General features: G+C 34.4%; 1 protein-coding gene and 1 long non-coding RNA gene across 2 annotated transcripts in view; one reads left to right on the forward strand and one right to left on the reverse strand.

Moving 5' to 3' along the window:
* Nucleotides 1-14,096, forward strand: part of LOC113044615 (sodium/potassium-transporting ATPase subunit alpha-1) — a 73,671-nt gene that overhangs the window by 52,242 nt on the left and 7,333 nt on the right. The window lies entirely within an intron of this gene.
* Nucleotides 3,022-7,370, reverse strand: LOC113044629 (uncharacterized). The gene is made up of 2 exons (XR_003275894.1): nt 7,105-7,370; nt 3,022-3,710 (listed from the first exon to the last, which is right to left on the reverse strand). It is a non-coding gene; the product is annotated as an uncharacterized LOC113044629 (long non-coding RNA).

Genomic DNA, 14,096 nt, shown 5'->3' on the forward strand with positions numbered 1-14,096 from the left:
ATCTTACAAAGAACATATAAAAGTCAGCAGGAAATAGTATAAACAGGGTTTTAGTGAATCATAAAAGGTGAAATAAATAATAGCATAAAGTCATGGTGTAGTTACATCATCTACCAGCAGAGGTCTACTGTTAGACAAAGAAAATCTACCAATCCTTAGCCTAACCAGGAGCTAGCATTTAAATTAGCATGATGCAAAATAGTGCCTATTCAGTGCAGCATAGGTCACATGCTAAAAGCTGATTTTCATAGCTGACAGAAAACAGGACAAGAAGAGTAAAGTTTAATGTGACTATAAATGCACTGCTGCTGCATTCAGCACACATGTATACAATTTACACTGAAAGCAGTGCAAGTGAATATATACAAATTCACTTGCACTGCTTACAGTTTATATATACACATATATATCAGTCTATATTTATCAGCATTCTCTGCGAATTGAACCCATGACTTATAATACTGAGAGTTAGTCAACTTCCTGGTATCTCAAGGGCCATGTGGCATGTATGCTGTGTGGGATGTTTATACATATCAGTGAAACCCGCAGAACACGCTGAACGTCAGTCAAACATCCCAGTAAAAAACATTATGAAATGTGGCATGACGTCATTCTCAGCTGTGTTATATTACTAAACTTTTTTAGGAAGGCTCTGTTGACTGACGAAACAGAAAATCGTTTACAAAACAAGTCCATACTAAATTAGTGCTTAATAGTTTATATATTTATTTTCATGACAATTTAATCATTCTTAAAATAGTTTTTGAAATGCACAGCAAGTCCAAAAAAATTTCTCACTATTTTCTTTTTTTTTCTTACCTTCTTTGGGGGTTAAAAAAAGGGAGGATATTTGCTTGCATAAGAATCAAAGACATGGGAATCCCTGTATCATGCTTAAATGTTGTGCAAAGCAGATGATATAGTCGTAATATAAAGATACAGAATTGCATTTTACTAAAATGCATCTAAAAAAAAAAAAAAAAGTAAAAAAGTAAAAAGTAATTACTGTTATTTATGGTTTAATAAGGCTACTTTGCACCTTGTTGTTGAGCACATACATGTATAAAAATAAGTCTACATACACAGCTCCTGAGACCTGGCACATCTGATGCACATGGAAAGTACTGAATGTTAATAATTTCCTCTTTTTTTTGCACACACACACACACACACACACAATAAAGGGGTACTTGGTGACTCTACTAATGCTTAAAAATAACTGCAGTACTGAGAACTGCAGTCTTAATAAAGCACAATCTAAAAACAATTGTTCTATTCAGTCAGTCACGTTTGATGATAAGTCGACATACTGACATTTAGGAGAACACACATCAGTTTGTCGACATAATGTCTCTGTTCCCTCCTACAGGGAATGATGGTTTCATACTTAACCCAGATATTTTTAGGTTACCAGTGTTTAAAATCTTTTTTTTTTTTTTTTTTTTTTGAAAATTGCTGTTTGAGAAATAAAAAAAATACAAAAATCTACCAAGTGCCATCTCATGCTTCTTCCATTTTCTTGCAAAATTTGCCTCAATTACTTGCCACCGTCACTCATTCACAATGCTGTCAGATAAATTACCCTCCTATTTCAAATATTTGCTGTAATTATTATACAATTTTAAAAATGGCAATATAACTGTTTTGCATATCACACATCAGTTTCCGTTTAGTTTCTAGTGTGATCTATAAATTCATCACTTGCATAAAATGTGTTAAAATGGACCTTTTATTCTTTGAGCAAACCAGATTATTTTTCTAATGAGCAAATGAAGAATATACATGTATATTTTCATCAGCAGAAAGGTATAGAATGGTGACTGTATGAGCATAAGCTTTTCATCAAAAGGTGGTGACCTTAGAAAGGAAATTTCCCAACCGCAGCTTGTGGGAGGAGCCGTTTGTCTGAGATCATTTCCTGTGTGTGACATATGATGATTTTTCCAGTAACCTGATATGATCAAGCTGTTAAAATGTGGAGGAAAGTAATTCTATTTCTGACTAAAAGACTGTGTCTTCACCAGACTTAAGGTAAGTTACACGAAGATGGAGTTTATGTTGATGTTCTTTAACAATGCTTGTCACAACAGAGTGGATTTACAGGAACGCTCCTAAGATGATTATGTTCATTAAGCCGAGAATGCACGTGGTCATGTAAACTAGAGGGTGACACGGGAGTGGATTTTCAAACCTTTCCCTTTCCACTCCCATAAAAAAAAATCCATCCCGTCACAATCCCTAAAAAAAAAAAAAAAAAAAAAAAAAACGGGGGAATCCCGGAAGAATGACTACCATTTCCTCCCACTCCACTTTTTTTTTTTTGCCCGGAATCTGTTAATTAGGCCTACAGTAATAAATAAATAAATAAATGGCCATCTTACAGTGATTAAATACATTAGTCTGAAAATAAAATAAAATAAAATAAAATAAAACCTCCCTTTGGCTTTTTGGTGTCATGCAGGTTAAATGACAAGAACAGTTTGTTGGTTTACCAGTTTTAATAAAGACCATTTGCCATCCCCAATAAAAGACAAGTGCATTGTTCAAATCGTCCATAGATCTTGAGAGACTACAGGCAGTGTGTCTTAAGTTAACTAATTATATTAATAAATAATTCAACTATATTTTACATTAGATACACAAGGCAATACATACCAATTGCAATGGAGAACTGCATTAAAGGGAGCATTATTATTGACCTCAGTCAGGTTAGAAGATTTAAAGTCTTTACAATGACACACACACTCTGTATAAAGGTGCTAGATCACATTTTCCCAGCTTTCAAAACTGCTTTAATGAGCCGTTGCCTACTAAAAGACAATCAGTTTGTTGTTCACCATCAGTACAATCTTCAGTCCTTCACAGCCCTGCACTTTCTGCCTCATGCTGTTGCTCTGGTCAATGTTTCTATTGTCATTAAGTGTTGTCACCGATGTGATCTCTGTTCGGGTTGGCATTTACACACATCTTGTATATAGTTAGTATTGTACTGTGTGTATGTCCCAAGCCATTTTAGTCATGCATGTAAATGGTTTGTTTATTTATAAGCTCAAAACAACATACACACCACTGTTATTAAATTTATGCATTTAGCAGACGCTTTTATCCAAAGTGACTTACAGTGCATTCAGGCTATCAATTTTTACCTATTATATATTCTAAAAGCATATTGGCTTTCAGCAATGTGAATAGGTTTATACACTGAAAAGAAATATGGTGTAGTGGGCCTATTTGATACTTTTCAAAACTTATTAGAAATGTTTGAAAAATTGCACAAAGAAATGCAAAGTAAATTTTTCATTGATTATGTAGGCGTGGGATATAGGTCTACATATAAACACACGACAGGGGCTTTAGAAATCAATGCAAACTCAAGAGAGAAATCGTTCCACCTGTATTCGATTACAGACTGAACTGTGTGACACTGATGGAGGCTTGCTTTCGTTGTCACAGTCAATGGATGTTTCTCATCTATCAAGAGGCCAAAAGCTCCAGGATCATGGATACTTTTAAGAGCATTGTTCCTCAGGTCTAAAAATTTAACAGCTTTCACAAAGGATACTGATGTTTATGTATATTTGTTGTCATGTAGAAAGCCCTGGTTGTGCGTGATGCAGAGAAAAAGATCATTGACGCTGAGGAAGTAGTTGTAGGTGATCTTGTGGAGGTCAAAAGTGGAGACAGAATCCCAGCTGATATTCACGTCATCTCTGCACAAGGATGCAAGGTTAAAACAAATGCATTTTATGGCAAAAATATTGTATTTATATAATAGTCATTGATTTCCTTCATTGATTTCCATTGCAACATTTTTGAAAACCACTGCATTTGAGTCACGTTTTGTCTAATGTGACTGTGTCTAATGTCTAATGTGACTCATATATATAACAAATACTTATATACATACACATTTTTAGGTAGCTTTAATTGCCTTTTTGGTGACTTCATAAGTTTGCATGCATGCAACAGTTTCATTTGTGCTTTAATAAGAAATTATAAAGGCTACAGCGCACACCGCTGCATTTGTGCATTCAATTCACTCTTCGCAAAGGGCTTGATTGAAAGGCGATCTGACCAAACATAATGACAAATCCACCGTTTTGTTCGACAAAACAAATCAGACAGGATAGAACACATTTGAAAAATTCTGTGTACTGATGTCTTTCAGTTAACACAAAAAAGTAAAAAAAAAAACCTCTACCAACTGTGTTGACGATACAACATTAAAATATCTTTAAAACAGATGTGGAAAAAATGTATGACTAAATCTCTTAAATGATGACATCTGTATAACAGAGATGAATAATTCGGTGTTTTCTGTCATAGAAAACTTTGGCCTTTGGTCCAGAAGTGAACTTCCCCACTGAGAATCTGTGTTTTGTTGGCCTCATGTCTATGATCGATCCTCCTCGTGCAGCTGTACCAGATGCTGTGGCCAAATGCCAGAGTGCTGGAATCAAGGTCTTATCAGCATTTGAAATCCATTGTTTGAATATCTATTGCATTTAGTGATAAACAATGAATATGGATCTTCTTTTACAGGTTATCGTGGTTACTGGTGACCATCCAATCACAGCTAAAGCTATTGCAAAAACAACACTCCGCCCGTTCCAAAATCCAGCAAACAAAAATGTTGCTCTAGATTCCTGTTAATACAGAGTGTATCTCGAGAGATGCTATAAGGCATGAGGCCTGATGACGTTTTAGATTCCAGCAGTTCCTCGCACGTGGGACTGGCCGGTTGAGATGACTCAGCACCCACATCAGAAAGATCAAAACTCTTCTCAAACTTATCCACAACTTGTGAAGCCCACGACCTGAGTTTCTGCCATGCCTCGGCAGTCTAGCTGCAAGATGAAGAAGCCTGTCCCACATTACTCGAGAATACTTATCACAAATGAGTGCATTCAGTACCATCGAGCATTGCACATGACACATAGCACAAAAGTCATGTGTGACTGTAGGTGTCAGAAAGCTTCTTAAAGTGATTGTCTGACTTTTTCTATATAGTGTTTTTCCACACACACTGAATCAATAAACATCTCCTGAAGACAAATACATTTTATGACAAGTATTACAAGTGCCCAGTTATATGTCCAGAAACTCTGCTAATGACATCACAGGCTGATCCAGTGGATTTGGAGTGTTTTCACACACGAGTCATGCTGATGGCATTCCCCTTAGTAACCACTAGAGGACACAGTGTGAGTTCCCTTGAAGGGGAACATCCGTTTACAAACACAGTAGTTTGTTCTGTTTCCTTCTTTTTAGAGATTAAGAATGACCTGGCAGTTGTGTTGTTTTGTTTCAGGCTGGGTGGAAAAAGAAACAAAAAGACCTTCTTTTGGGAACAGGTGCAAGAAGACAGTCTTTGGATATTTTTAAAATGAGTCAATTTAAGTTTATAAATGTATCAGATTAAAATCAAAACCTTCTCCCCCATTGATCTCATGAAAGAGAGTTTGAGTAAATGCTTATTGCAGGGTACAAGATGTTAATAGCAGTAGTAGTAGTAGCTCAAAACATAAGCACCTTCTCAAAAGAGTCCTGAAGCATACTTTTTGTTTGTTTGCTGACAGATGCCAGTGTTTCCCTCAGACTTGCAAATGCAAATTCATTCTCTGCCAGCAGGAGGCACTGTTGGAGCAGGAGAAGTATAGAAGCACTGCGCTCACAAACACTGCTTTATCGGGCATTACAGGAAAGACGAAATCAAAATGATATTGGAAGCTTTTTTGAAGATGGTCAGTTCTTTTCAAAGATACTACATTCATATAAAAACACCTGCGCTGCATTTTAATTTTGAAATGTGCAGTGCTCAGTTTAGCCTATTCAATGAAGAATAAGTATAGTGACTAAAGCTTTCGTTTTGCACCCTAGTCAACTGCCTGTGTCTCCTATTTCACGGGCCGGCCCTGGCTGTTGAACGCTAGTGACTGGTCTCGAAAATAGTGCCATCTGGTGGATAATTTGTGCCATTTATTCTGATCATTTTCAAAATATTTATGTTATGGTGTCAAATGTAGTTTTAAAAGTATTTCAGGCAAGAATATATTTATAAAGACAGCATCTATTTAAATATGTATTTTGCTGATTTCGGAGATGATCAGCTCAAATTTCGACAAAGTTCAGATTTTTCAACCCCTGAGGAAGTGAATTAAATGTAATATTTGTAAAATACACCGACGTTTTAGAAAAGTTTTCATGCGCAACAGAAACAGTTTTTACATACTGCTTAATACAGCGGTATATTTTCAAGAATAAAGTTCAACATAATCATATAGGCCTACTATTTAAATACTAATACAGTGGGGCATATATGCTTTTATCTGTGTTGTATGATAAACGTGACTCAATACATCAGTGCGACTACAGTAAAAAAGCTTTTACCGGTCAAAAAACACAGCTTTATTGCAATTATTGGAACTGAAAATGATGAATAAACCCCCGAAACACAAGTGATCGTTGTCATGTGGTAATTACTGTCTATGGTCAGACTGCGATCGGTTTGCGCAATGCTGCGTAAAGTCGAACGCACCTTATACAAGCTTCAAATCGAGGCTTCATCAGACACGCCCCTTTATTCTCGATGCCTCGGGTTCATAAGTTGCATCACTACTGAACACATTCAGCTGGTTCCTGTTTGGAAAATGTGTCATTTGCACCCCAGACTAAAGTAAAGAGTTTTTTTTTCCCCTCTAATTAAAAAGTCTAAATTGTTAATGTTTTTTTGTTTGTGTGTTTGTTTTTGCAGAGATGTTGAATGAATGGAAGTTATAAAACATCTTGATGTTATTTGTGATTATCAGGTCAAATGAGATGCAAAGAAATTCGCTTTTTTTGCGACTTGTGTAAGCTTTACATGTTTTTTTTTTTTTTTTTTTTTTTTTTTTTTTTTTTTACAATGTGCATTCTTTGAAACATATAAGTCAAATAAACTCAATATTTTCCCCTTTAAAAAAAATACCCCTAAAGAAAATTATCGTGCTGTACAAAAATGTGCACTTATACGAGATATTAGGTCTATATAGCATTAATTAATTAATATTTTGTTCGACAACAAGCTGTTCATATAATTCGCAAGCCATCCAGTTAATTTCTTACCTCTGAACTGAGTGCATTTTGCCCTTTTTAGTGGCCAATCAGAAACTTCCCAAAGCCATTCCACAAACCTCCAGGTGTATCGAACTCTTTAAAACACTCTCTGCCATATATAATTTAACATGGCATAAATGTGCAGTGCGTTCATTGAAGAAAACGCTAAACCCAGTATATGTCCCTCAAGTGAGCGCTGTGTGTGTGTGTGTGTGTGTGTGTGTGTGAGAGAGAGAGAGAGAGAGAGAGAGCGAGAAGGAGCTGCGCCCCCGCGGGGTTCTGACGTCACTTCAGTTATTCAGACATTGATATTATTGACATCACATTTTATAAATGACTTGAAATTACATGTAAATCTCTTGGCACAAACTAAAGCCAAAAAAGTGCTGAAAACATAATGCTTTGAAAGCATTGAAATGTATGCAATTTTCTTCCTTTCTATTTTCAAGTTTCTCTAAATTTAATATAATAATGTGAATATGCAATGACTCTTGTGCTCTTGTAATTACTTTGAAAAAATCTAAATGTGTGCTTTGCGTATCACAAATTTAGTTTCTGTTTTGTTTTTCTTGTGTCACTCATAAAATCATCATGACGCTGATCATTTGCATAAAAAAATCCCAAATGACGTGTTGCTATTGGAACTTTAGCAAATTAGTTTATTTGGTTACAAACGAATACATCAAATAAAGGTGACTTGGAAAGAATGGGGGTTTCTCAATGACATCTCTTTTGCTTATGTTGAAACATTTAATTAAGGAAAGGTGTGTAGTACAACTTGTTTGATCACGATTTTTTTAGTCAAATCTTCGCCTCTGCAATGCTTCTGCCTTGTCCTTTTTTCTTCTCTATTTTGATGTGGGGATTTCCGTGGGTTTTCTCAATAAGACTTACCACAAGAACTTCTCCTTTTTCTTCTTTGAATTATGGTGCTGATCTATGCACAAGTTTATATTGTGCATCAGAGCAGAGACTCGTATATGTATCTTTTATACAGTACAGGATCCTAATTCATATCAGCCTTTCAATGATGCAGCAAATGTTTCATGTTCAAGGTCCTTTCAGCGTATGTTTCTCTTAATGCTTCACTGAGTCTCTCTTCTTATCAGATGCAGTTAGAAATTATTTAGTAAATAGTAAAACTAAAAAGCAATTTTTGGTAATATATTTGAGATGGTATCTCAAATAACCTTTCCCTAAGAAAACTGTGATCACGTATTTCTCTCTGTAAGTTATTGTTACTCAGTATGAAGCACCCCTTTTGCAATTTAGTAAAAATTATAAATCTATGTTTTATTCTTGTATTAAAAATCTGTTTTTGCATGACTATAAATAGCTTTGTTTGTATATTCACCTCTCTTTAGTCTATCTTTAGTAATCAGCTCTATCTAAATAGTTGTTTAACATATTAAAAATAGATATTTAATGGCTTGTTTGAGATAAGGGAACATTTTATAGAAAAATCCTCTGGTCACGAAGCACCTGCCTCACCCATTCACAGCAAGTTTGATATTTGATATTATTTTCTGTGTCCGACCCGTAAGAATGATTTTCCCAGGAACCTGATATACAGATAGACACGCTGTCAGTTTGTGAAGGAAGACAAAGGTCTATTTCTGTGTGTTTTCTGCAGATTAAAGGCGTCTATCATGAAGACGGAGGCTACAGGTGATGTTCTCAATGCTTGTCACAACTGGCTTTCAACCTTGCTAAGACTTCTTCATTTATTCACTCCAAGCATTTGAAAAAAAAAACCTAAATCTCTCCAAATCCACACCTTCCTAAAAATAGACTTTGCCTTGAGGAATGGTTTTAAAAGCACGTTTCAAGCTTTCCTCGCAAAGTTAAAGGTTACATGATAGTGATTGTGTACATTAAAACATGCTTTGACTGGCTTTTTGGTGTCATGCAGGTAAAGACAAGAACAGTTCGTTGGTTCCTTCGGGACCAAAAGAGAAATTAAAGAGTTGAATAACCAGTTTTAATAAAGACTGTTTGTCATTCCCAATAAAAGACAAGTGCATTGTTCCAACAGATGGATCATTCATCGATCTTGAGAGACTACAGGCAGTGTGTCTTAATCCATTTAAAAACATAATATAGATTTAGATTTATAAGTAAAACTAGATTATTTGGCACAAAAAACACAAATAACTGTATACCATCTGTGATGGATATTTAGTGAAATTAAAGGGGCCTATAAGAGAAAGATAACATTACTATGCTCATGATATAATGAATTAAACCACAGACAATCTTAACAATGGCACACACTTATTAAAGGTGGTAGATCATGTTTTAACAACTTTAAAAATTAGGATTATGGAGTTTTTTGTCCACTATAAGTTTTTTTTTTCTTTTCAGAAAGATGTTTAACCATCGAACAATCAGTATATCGTTAGATAGCAAGCCATGTTGTTGCTTTTGTCATTGTTACTTGTCCTTTGTTTTATCAACAGAAAAAAAGGGTGTCCATAAACTGTTTGGTTACTGATATTCTTCATGAAACTCATAAAGTTTTAGAACAACTAGAGGTTGAGTAAATGACAAACTTTTTCTTTTCGGATAAACCATCCCTTTACCCTTGAGAACACCTCTCGGAAAGGTTTATTTATGTTACACCCTGTCCTTAGATCCAGGTTGCAATAAATAGAAATGTTCAAACTGTATTAAAATGCACACTGATGGTTCCCGTACACTGTTTAATGATGGCACAATATGTGCGGACAGTTTGAAGGACATGGGGGCCGTGAGACTCTCTTAACTCTGTTCTGTCTTTTATTTAAAGGTCTTTTTTATATAGTACATATATCCATACAATTACATTTTATATCTCCAATAAACCTACCTCAATAAACCCAGGAGAAAAAATAAAAAATAAAAAGAAAGTGTGTTTATAGACTCAACAAAGTTGCATTGTAAATGATAGTTATAAATTAAAGGTGCAGTAGGAGATCTCGGAAAATGCTCCCACCTTCCCTGGAATCAGCGTCCAAAGCCACGCCCCCTAAACGCATTAACGACAATATTTCCGCCCGTGTTCTCTGATTTGTAAGGCTACTTAGATTTCAATGAACTAAGATTGCCGTTCACACCAAGCACGATAACCATAAAGATAACGATAAACATATAGTTCTAAACTCATTCTTAAAGGGGTCATATTAAGCTTTTTTAAATCATTATTTTGTGTATTTGGTGTAATAGAATATATTGAAACACATTATTTTTTCAAGTACTGTACATTAATGTAGCTCCTCTAATCCCCGCCTCTCTCAAATGCATCAATTTCTACAAAGTCCCTCCTTCCAGCGCAGTCTGCTCTGATTGGCCAGCTGAAACAGTGCATTGTGATTGGCCGAACACCCCAAGCACTCGTTGGAAATAAAAAACCCTTTCCATATTCGTGAGTTTCTTCTTTCCAAATAAATGTAAAGACAGTTAATAATGTCCTTAGTTTTACCATCAGTTGAAAGATGAACAGAGAGGTGTGACAGACAGTGATGAAGCTCGTATGTGTTTGCAGTAACAAGACACTTACAGTTAAGAGAGCTGACTCCACTGTGTGACCAACACTCTCTCTCTCTCTCTCTCTCTCTCTCTCTCACACACACACACACACACACACACACACACAAGCGCGCGACATGCAAAACTCAGCATTTGAACATTCAATAGCAAATCCTTAAACTATTAACAAAACATACTTACAGTAGCTGATTCAGAAGTGCAGATTGTTTGAAGCAGAGTCAGAATGTCCTCCTCTCATTGGTTCACGAAACGGTTGTCCATATAATGAATTGCTGTTCTGTTGTAAGTAACCTTAAAGATTCCTAAATGCATCTACCTTCAGAAGGCCAAATTAAGTGCTTTTGCTTTCTCCTAGATACACACAGCATCTCCCTGACATGACTGCTTCAACACTAACTGTGTTACTGGAACCATGCCTTCTTTCTTTAGTGATCATTTGGGCGGCATTACACAAATATTTCCACATAGTGACGTAGACATCAGGGGGAGGGTTTAAACGAGGTGTTTTAGAAGGGAATGGCAGAGTCTTAACTTTGATAAAGAATATCCCTTTGGATTTGAGACTTTAATCTTTGCAACTTTACAGATCTTCTTCATGCACCAAGAGCTTGTAACACTCCAAAGATTAATTTAAAATGTTAATCCCATCATATGACCCCTTTAATATTAAACAATATAAGAGTCCACACCACAGCTATAATGATAAAGGCACAAAGAAACGATATCGCTGAAATCACTTTTTTTCCCAGCTGATGAACATTAAAATCATTGACACCCAATCAGAATAAATCCTGCTGTCACAAGCTTGAGAATTTAAAGCGGCAGATGCACATGCACTTAGTAGAAACAGATGATATCGTCGCTGATGTGGATGCTAATATCATTATCTTTATCTTCTGCTGCTTTCCCAATTTCTTTCATGCATTCACTCCTTTGCTCTTTGGAGGTCTGGGGTAAAATGCATCCTAGAAAAAAAAGCAGGAGATGATTACGTGTATTTTTTTAAACACACGTGCCTAATTCGCCTACTTATACTATGCCCTAACAGTATGTGCTCTTATTGTGAAGAAGAAGTACATGCTTTTGAGTATGTATCAGAATAGTAGGCAAGCAAAGTTTTTAAATAGGCTACTTTTTATGCATGTTAGTAGTTCTAATTAAACCTTCGTCCACCATGCAATGTGTTGTGGGTAATATTAGATGTGAATTTTAATCTTAAGTAGTAGACCATCCAGGAATCTTTGGCATACTCTTTTAAACATACTACGATTTGGGACATACTAATTATATTTTCTAATAGTATTTAGGATGGATAGAATGTGAATTGTGATGCAGCAAGATTTTGTTGATCACAAAATTACATATTATTCACACAAAAGCAACTAATAATTCAGAATTCTCAGATTCTCCAATAATTTGTCCTTTTCATCTTCTAAAATCGCTTTATTTATATTCAGAATGTCTTCCAGTTTTGTGGAGATTCACATAGAGAGAGACCGGACACGATAGTTATAGGATTTAAAAAATATATATATTTCAGGTTTAAGAAGTTCTTTAAAATTGCATCAACAACTGATAAATACATCAATTTCTATTTGAATTATCACTCAGTAGGTTATTTAAACGTGTATTATTATAGCTTTGGAAGGCTTTTGTCTTTCAAACATACTTAAATGCACAATGTCACATTATTTATTGTTTTTTTTTTTCATATAATGCAGGCATTCCCAAAATGTATTTATTTATTTTTGTCACATGAACATCTTTCACCCAGTATATTTATTTGAAGTTTTTTTTAAATAAATATCTTAATAATTAAGTATCACATTTGCATGTTCACTGTTAATGGTCAGATGACATGCAGGTAAACAAATCAAATATTTAAGTGTTTTGCATTGTTTGTAATGTAATGTTTAATGCATTTCATGGTGTTAAAAAAAAAAAAAAAAAAAAAAAAAAAAAAACTTACTATTTGTAACTTTATATCAAAATGTTACAAGACTATCCTATTTAAATCAATGTGATGAACAGATTAGGTCAAAATTAGTAATAATCTGATTATATTACTAAAATGTGTAATGTAACGGATTACATTACTAACTAGTTTGTGTCATGCAATCAGTAACGGATTACAATTTGTAAGCTCTGTTAATATACTAAAAGTACAATTGCAGGGTATTTTATTAAATACATAAACATATAAATGTATTTGTAGTATATTCAGCAGTAAATAATGTATTTCAAAAATATTTGAGCATATTTATTTTTCACTATATGCATGCAGCTCAATTTACGAGATATTCATTTGAACAATAAATAGATGTTGGTAGAAATAGTAACCCAAATAACAACTCTCTTAACTCTGTTGCGTAAGTTAACAGCTCATCCTTTTGAAGTGTCTTTGACCTCTTTATATGTGTATCTATGTTAAAACGTTATATCTCCCACCCTAACTAAACAAACCCATGAAAAACAATGAAATAAAGTAGCCAGGATGTAAAACTAGCTGACGGTGTGAACAGAGTGTGTTTATAGCCTCAACAAAGTTGCATTGTAAATGGATTTTAAAACATTTAATATTTACTGTTACAGAATAGTCTCATTTTCAGCAATACGAGCAATTAAATGGAGCTCAGTTTACTAGAAATTAATTCAAACATGAAACATGAGGTTGGTGGAAATAATAACCAAGACATTTTAACCATGAACAGGAGTATAGTTCGTTTAGAAATTAGGTAAATAAAACATTTTAGCCATGAACAGGAGTATAGATAGTTAGATGAAGTAATTTAGTAATATTGTAAAAATGCATAATCCATAATTACTGTCTAATATTTATTTTCTAACAGCATTGGCTTTCAGAAATGTGACTAACGATCAATACACTGAACAAGAAAATGGTGATGGATTTACTTTGAAACAATTTTCACTAAAGTTAAAATTTTAAGACATACTCCAGTAATCTTCAAAAAAAAAAAAAAAAGAAGAAAAAAAACTGCATACTGTCAACAAATGAAACATTTTAACATTTAGTTCAACAAATCTTAAAATAATACAACAGATTATATTCATATTTAAAATGCATTGCACAGTTTAACAGATGAATCAGAGGGATTTAATGAATCATGCATTTAACCATAGACAATCTTTACAATGGCACACACTGTATTAAGGTGACAGCTCACATTTTTATCTTTCAACAGTATAATGGAGTTGTTGTCTGCTTTTCAGAAAGACATTTCATCAGCTGAACAATCAGTATGTTGTTAGATGCCAGTGCAAACCATTAATGTACTTCAGTCCCTCATAGCCTCATTCACATTTTTTTAAGCAAACGTTAAATATACTGCATCCCTGAAAATCTATAGCAATGCTTTAACTGTGATATTTGTTTTTTTATAATAATAATAATAATTCCTACCTTGTTGTGATTGTCATTGTTGCTTGTCCTTTATGTTATAATAATTGTGATC

This window comes from Carassius auratus, chromosome 26 (assembly GCF_003368295.1).
Source record: "Carassius auratus strain Wakin chromosome 26, ASM336829v1, whole genome shotgun sequence".
NCBI lineage: Eukaryota > Metazoa > Chordata > Actinopteri > Cypriniformes > Cyprinidae > Carassius > Carassius auratus.